At 48.1% G+C, this 6,978-nt stretch overlaps 1 protein-coding gene across 1 annotated transcript in view; it reads left to right on the top strand.

Moving 5' to 3' along the window:
- The first annotated feature begins 405 nt into the window (after positions 1–405).
- Positions 406–6,978, top strand: part of SPEN (spen family transcriptional repressor) — a 94,666-nt gene continuing 88,093 nt past the window's right edge. Inside the window, exon 1 of the mRNA XM_089900563.1 lies at positions 406–1,034. The gene's annotated coding sequence lies outside the window, so the exon portion shown is untranslated. The remainder of the gene's footprint in view (positions 1,035–6,978) is intronic.

Raw genomic sequence — 6,978 nt, 5'->3', positions numbered from 1 at the left:
AGCGGGCTTAGTACCCCCGGCAGCACAGGGCTGCAGAAAGCGCCTCCACTCTCAGGGTGAAATTACAGCTTCCCACGCTCCAGTTCTGAGCACTACCTTGTAAAATCGATCCCTTTCACACTGCAAGGGTGGGGGTGAGCAATCCCACTTTTCAAGGGCTTAGAGAGCAGGAAGAATTCGGGACTCCGTGCGCGCCTCTCGGAGCTTTTCAGAGGTTCACACGCCGCGCGCACCCGGCGCGTGTCCGGGGCGGGTCGCGGCACAGCCCGAGCCGAGCCCAGAGCCCAGAGGCGAAGAACAAAGGGGATTCGCCCGCCTTCGCTGCCGGAGGCTGCCCGCGCGCGCGCTCGCCGGCCCCGCCCCTCCCCCACCCCTGCGGCTGCGCGAAATGGCGGCCACACCACAAAATGGCAGCCCGAGCGGGCCCAGGCGGAGAAATGAAAGGCGCCGCGGGCCCCTCCCCCACAGCGCAGCAATGCCAGGCCGAGCTTTCTCCTGATGGCAGTCGGGGGCCTCGGCGCGCCTCCTTAGCCGCACGGAGACACCACGGCCTCCCCGCGGCGCCCAGCCGGGCAGCACCGTCCGCCACCCCGCCTCGAGTCCAAACGACGCAGCGGCTTTATGCCTGGACTGCCTCTGCTCTTCCAAACGGGCCCCTCTTCAGGAGTCTCTTAAGGGGGTACAAACTGGAAAGAACTGAGCGTGGCACACCTGACGGGCGACCCTTGCCCGCCCAGATCGCCCCTCGGGCCGGGCGCGGGGAGGGAGCAACCTTTACTAGGGTCTCCACACTCGCAACTTTAGCTCCAGGTCACCAAAGTAAAGAGAGGAAAGTGGTGATCAAAGAAGCCCCCAAATGAGGGGGAACTAAGGAACCAGGGGCCAAAGCCCCAGACCACTCCTTCAGCAGCCACGTCGACCCCAACGCACTGAGCCCACACCCGAGAGCGCAGCGAAGAGCCGCTGGTGGCCCATCGTGCGCGGGCAGCTCCAGAGCGCGGATGTCGGCTTTCCCTCCACCACGCAAACATCCAGTGAGCGTTTTAGGTTTTTCATCGTTCCCCCCTGCCCTCTCCCTTCTCCCTGTGGTGAGGGGCCTCGGGGGCTGGGCACAGGTACAGGAAGGAGCGGTTGCTGTGGTCCCCTTGCTTTTTCCCCTGGCGTAAGGGTCTCGGTGGGCTTGGGCTTTGCTTTGGTCGTGGCTTGTTGGAGGCAGGGTGGTGGCGGTGTGCTTTGGATTTTTCGCTTTTCCTTCTCTCAAACGCTCGCTTCCCTGCCCTCCCCATCCCCCAGCTTCCCCTGAGCTCCGTCTTTCCAGAAACTTCTCAGGGAAACTCAGCAAAAAGCCGTAGGCTCCGACACCACCTTCCTCCCGGAGCATGCGCGACGCACTGGGCGACAAGCTCAACGCCCGAGTGTACGAGTGTGAGAGTCGTAGGTGTGCGCGCGCGCGCTCGCCTCGCGGGGCGGGGCGGTTCTCTCACAATGAAGGGAATAGGTTTTTCTCCCCTCCCCCAACGTGCCGTCGTTGCGCAAGCGCGTTGAGCCAACTCCCTGGCCTTTTGAGAGTAGTGGGGGAGGGGCAGGCCCAAAGCTCTGGAGTCGCTGCTCCGCGCGCCTGCGCACTGGGTTGTCTTGGCCGCGATTTTTCCGCGCAGCTTGTGGTAGTGTCTTTGATGGTGAGGTGCGTCTGAACAGCTCGGTTGTGCCCTACTCACTGTGTCCTCTATTCCCTCTCGCGGAAACTGTAGCCTCTTGAGGGGTTATTAATTACGTCTCGCGGGTTTCCTGAAGATTGGCCTTCCCTTTGTGTCTCAGGGCTAAGGTTGCACCGTGTCTCGTTGGCCCCCTTCCACCCCTGCCTGTGCCAGGACCCCAGACTGGAATCGGTGACTGGAGTGTGTTGGAGCCTTCTCCCAAGTGGGGGAAACAGCCCTGGCCGAAGGACTGGGTGATGGCCGCGCTGGCTTCCATCAGGAACTGCCTGCAGTTCTTGCTTACTAAAACCAAAATAAAGGTGCTCTTTATTTGGTACGCTGCCCTTGGTCCTCGACACCAGCCTCAGCTCGGGCTGGCGGGGCTGGCTGCTGGGTTGGTCCTCCGTGTATGGATACAGACAAAGAAAGGGCCTTGGCGTACCGCTCTGTCTTCATTTGCAGAATTGAGCTTGGAGCGTGGTAACCATAGTAACCGCATTTACTCTCTTAAGGTGCCTATTGTTTTGTTCTCCTTTCCTCTTCCTTTAGGAGTGTGATGGAAATTACTGCCAGAGTTGTAGGTTCTTAACCCGCCCCCCTCCCACCCCAAGCTCTTTACCTTGCCATGTAATCCACTTCCACCCAACCCTGTTTTTGAAATCCAGAAGGTTAAGTAAGGTCGTCTTGGCAGGGCATGGAGGCTTGCCACTTTTCCAGTCTGAGCTTTGTTTCCTTGCCACTCTTCCTTTTGAAGTACCTTCGTTTCCCCAGTGGAGTAATTGTCTTCCTATATTCGTTAGCCGGGTAACGTACCTTCAAAGCCTCAGAGATGTAAGGTTTAAAAGAGGGAGCTTGTTTGCGAAAAAGGCACCTTTCGGGGCTCCAAAAGGCTGACGTGGCGGTTGCAATTTGGCATTTTATCGTGATAACTCGCCCGCAGGTGCTAGGGAGCCATTGACCACACCGAGTCCGAGGTCAGTCCAGGTCATCGCTATGGGAGGAGCCACTCAGTGGGTCCCACCTCAGGGAGATCTTTCTTCCTGGTGGGAATTTTGAGTTGGTGCCAGATTACTAGCAGGACCTCTTAGCTATCTCGAGGCTGTTGAAGTTCTAGCAAGCAATAGAATTCTACCCCTGCTAACAAGGCTATACTGTCATTTGAGGCTTGGAAATGACCAGATCAAGAGTCCCTTGAGTTTGCAGAACTTCTGTTAGAGATTCTGCCTTAACAAATTATGGTTAGTGAGAGTATTTAAAGACAAAGTTCCTACAATAAGGATAATGCTACTAAAAAAGGGGAAGAAAAATTTGAGTATGTACGTTTTGCAATTTTAGATAGGCATAAAATCAAAGTTCTTATATGCTGTCTAATAATTAGAATCTTGCAAAACTGATCTCGAGGGAAACAATGTATTTAAGTTGAAAACTATGGAGAACAAAAGTAACCTAGTTTAAAGCCACTTTTTCGGGTGAATGTTTTTTAAGTAAAGGGTTTAGGTTTGGGTGTGTGTTTAAATTATCTTGTGGGGGTGGGCAAAACACAAACTCCTTTTATTAGTTCGTCTCACTGCACCCCTCCCACCAGCTAACAGTATACAGTGAAATCTTTAGTTGTGACTCTTGCTGGTTCTGTTTTCTTAGAAAAAAATATTTTAAGTTAATCTCCTATCTTCAAAGAGAGTTATCTTGGGACTTCCTTGGTGGTGCAGTTAAGAATCCTCCTGCCAAAGCAGGGGACACGGGTTCGAGCCCTGTCTGGGAAGATCCCACATGCCGCGGAGAAGCTAAGCCCGTGAGCCACAACTAACTGAAACCCGCGCGCCTAGAGCCCGTGCTTCACAAGAGAAGCCACTGCGATGAGAAGCCCGCGCACTGCAACGAAGAGTGGCCCCCACTCAACGCAACTAGAGAAAGCCCGGGCGCAGCAACGAAGATCCAACGCAGCCAAAAATAAATAAATGAATAAGAGAGAGTTATCTTGAGGCGAATGCTTTTCAGCCAAAGAATTTTCCAAATAAAACTGTAAGGGATGGTTCCTAGGACTTTTGTAGTATATAGCCTGAAAAAATTCTATTACCTCCTTTATCAAAATACTGAAATTTAACTTTTAAATATACATTTAAAAATAATTCCAGCATTTAACTCAGAAATGCATCATATCCTACCTAGCCTTTAAACAGAATGTGGTTTTATTTTAAGCCAAGGTTTCAAGTGTCTAATTATGGAATATCATGTAAAATTAGCAATCATTACCATCCTGAAGATTAATAGCAAAATATTGAAGCAGTTACGTGATCTAAAGAAGCATTACTGGGACTTCCCTGGTGGCACAGTGGTTAAGGATCTGCCTACCAATGCAGGGGACACGGGTTCGAGCCCTGGTCCGGGAAGATTCCACATGCCGCGGAGCAAGTAAGCCTGTGTGCCACAACTACTGAGCCTGCGCTCTAGAGCCTGTGAGCCACAACTACTGAGCCCACATGCCACAACTACTGAAGCCCGTGTGCCTAGAGTCCGTGCTCTGCAATAAGAGAAGCCACTCATTCACTGCAGTGAAGAGTAGCCCCTGCTCGCTGCAACTAGAGAAATCCCGCGCGCAGCAAGGAAGACCCAACGCAGCCAAAAATAAATAAATAAAGGGCATTACTATTAAATAGCAATAATTTAATTAAAATGGAAACAGGTTTTTTTTAAAATAAATTTATTTATTTTTATTTTTGGCTGCGTTGGGTCTTTGTTGCTGCGTGCGGGCTTTCTCAAGTTGTGGCGAGCGGGGGCTACTCTTCGTTACAGTGCCCGGTCTTCTCATTGGGTGGCTTCTCTTGTTGCAGAGCATGGGCTCTAGGCGCGTGGGCTTCAGTAGACGTGGCACTCAGGCTCAGTAGTTGTGGCTCGCGGGCTCTAGAGAGCAGGCTCAGTAGTTGTGGTGCACAGGCTTAGTTGCTCTGCGGCACGTAGGATCTTCCCGGACCAGGGCTCGAACCCGTGTCCCCTGCATGGCAGGCAGATTCTTAACCACTGCGCCACCAGGGAATCCCAGAAACAGTTTTAAAACATATTTGGAACAAGTTCATGATGTTTTGAATTCTCTACTTCAAACTAGAGCAAGGCTTTCAGAGGAGCAGTAGGGGAGCTTAACACCCGAAGTCTGAAAATGTCAAGACACATGTAATAACTTACTAAATATATTTTATTTGGTATTATTGTTTTTGAGATCCCATCAAGTGCACTTTGATAGTCTTCTCTGAATTAAATAGTAGCCTTGATTTGCATTATGTGTATTCTGCTGACTTCCTGATGTTTAAGTGACAATCTCTTAGACCTGGGGTGTTTTTGCTATTGTATGTCATTTATAATGAAGAGGTTAAGTTTTTTCTCCCATGAGGATTAGTAGTAGAATTTTAAAAGATTGAATGAACTCTCTGAATTAACATAGAGAATAATAACGTTTTGTTCATGTGGGATCTGTTAACATAAATATGTTGATTTAATGTAGTGAAGTATCAGCATTTCAGAGGAGCCCTAAACTAAAGTAACCCAGATGCTGACTTCCAGCTCATTTTACTGTAACTTTTTCTAATTACAAGAGCAATATATGTTAACCAAAGAAAAGTTTAGAAAATATAGATGAATAAGAACTTTAAAAAAAATTGAATTCTACCACATAGACACAACCATTATTAATATTTGCAAGTATCCTTCCAGTCTATCTTTTATTCAGTGCCATAAACATTAGTAAATTGTATTCACAATTCTAACTATTAGGTATAATCTACTGTATAGCACAGGGAACTCTGCTCAAAGTTATGTGGCAGCCTGGATGGGAGGGGAGTTTGAGGGAGAATGGATACATGTATATGTATGGCTGAGTCCCTTTGCTATGTACCTGAAACTATCACAACATTGTTATTGTTTATTTTTTACTTTAAAAATTTTATTTATTTCTTTATTTGGCTGTGTTGGGTCTTCGTTGCTTCACGCCAGCTTTCTCTAGTCCTGGCGAGCAGGGGCTACGCTTCGTTGCGGTGCGCGGGCTTCTCATTGCAGTGGCTTCTCTTGTTGCGGAGCACAGGCTCTAGGTGCACGGGCTTCAGTAGTTGTGGCTCGCGGGCTCTAGAGCACAGGCTCAGTAGTTGTGGTGCACGGGCTTAGTTGTTCTGCAGCATGTGGGATCTTCCTGGACCAGGGCTCGAACCCGTGTCGCCTGCACTGGCGGGTGGATTCTTAACCACTGCTCCATCAGGGTAGTCCTTATCACAACACTGTTAATCGGTTATACTCCAATATAAAATAGAAAGTTAAAAAAAAAAATAATAGGGCTTCCCTGGTGGCGCAGTGGTTGAGAGTCCGCCTGCCGATGCAGGGGACACGGGTTCGTGCCCTGGTCCGGGAAGATCCCACATGCCGCGGAGCAGCTGGGCCCGTGAGCCATGGCCGCTGAGCCTGCGCGTCCGGAGCCTGTGCTCCGCAACGGGAGAGGCCGCAACAGTGAGAGGCCCGTGTACCGCAAACAAACAAACAAAACAAAACAAAAAAATAATAAAAGGTATATTAGCAGTATTTCCTCATAGGAGGAAGAAAGTTACCTTTAGCAACTTTCCAAGGAAATGGTGGAAATATAAAAATTGATTTTTTAAAAAAGAAAATATCAGCCATTATATTCATTTCTGGAAAACCAAAAACAATGTGGAATAAATTATTTAGCTTTCTTAGAGAATTGAACAGTAAAGTAGATTATGAAGTGTTATGCTGAAAGAATGATTTCGAGAAGGACTAGCTAGCTAATACTATTCAACTGATTGGCGTTTTGATCATTTATGTATACATAATTTCACTACAGTGAGCCTGCTATATCAAAATAAATCCGTTAATAGACTGGTCTGTCTTTTTCACTAGTTGACCCTCAGAACTAGCAAGATGTCAAACACTCTTTGACAATAATATATTAGTGTTGTCTGTTTTATTTTCTACTGTTTAGGAAAAAGCAAAAAACAAAAACCAAACCTTGATTCTAATAATAGGAGTTTGTTAGTATTGACAAGTTCTCATGTGGCTGGGTCTTTGATCATTTTAGAGCTAGTTAATATATATTTATATGATGCCTTTAGGAACAGTGTTTATATTTTAAATATATGTTTTCTCATGAAACAGTTCAATTTTAATAGCGTGGAACTCGATTGGTAACAAAATTTTTGCTAAATATCTGGTAACTATTCTGTTCTCCTGTTTAAATGGTGATAGTAATTTATCTGCTCTATTGGCTAGGTTACCATTCAGAGCC

Source organism: Delphinapterus leucas, chromosome 1, assembly GCF_059928025.1.
Source record: "Delphinapterus leucas isolate spDelLeu-1000000601 "Yukka" chromosome 1, BTC_Dleu_Yukka2, whole genome shotgun sequence".
NCBI lineage: Eukaryota > Metazoa > Chordata > Mammalia > Artiodactyla > Monodontidae > Delphinapterus > Delphinapterus leucas.
Note: the sequence above shows the minus strand (reverse complement) of the source record. Positions and strands in the feature narration are given on the sequence as shown.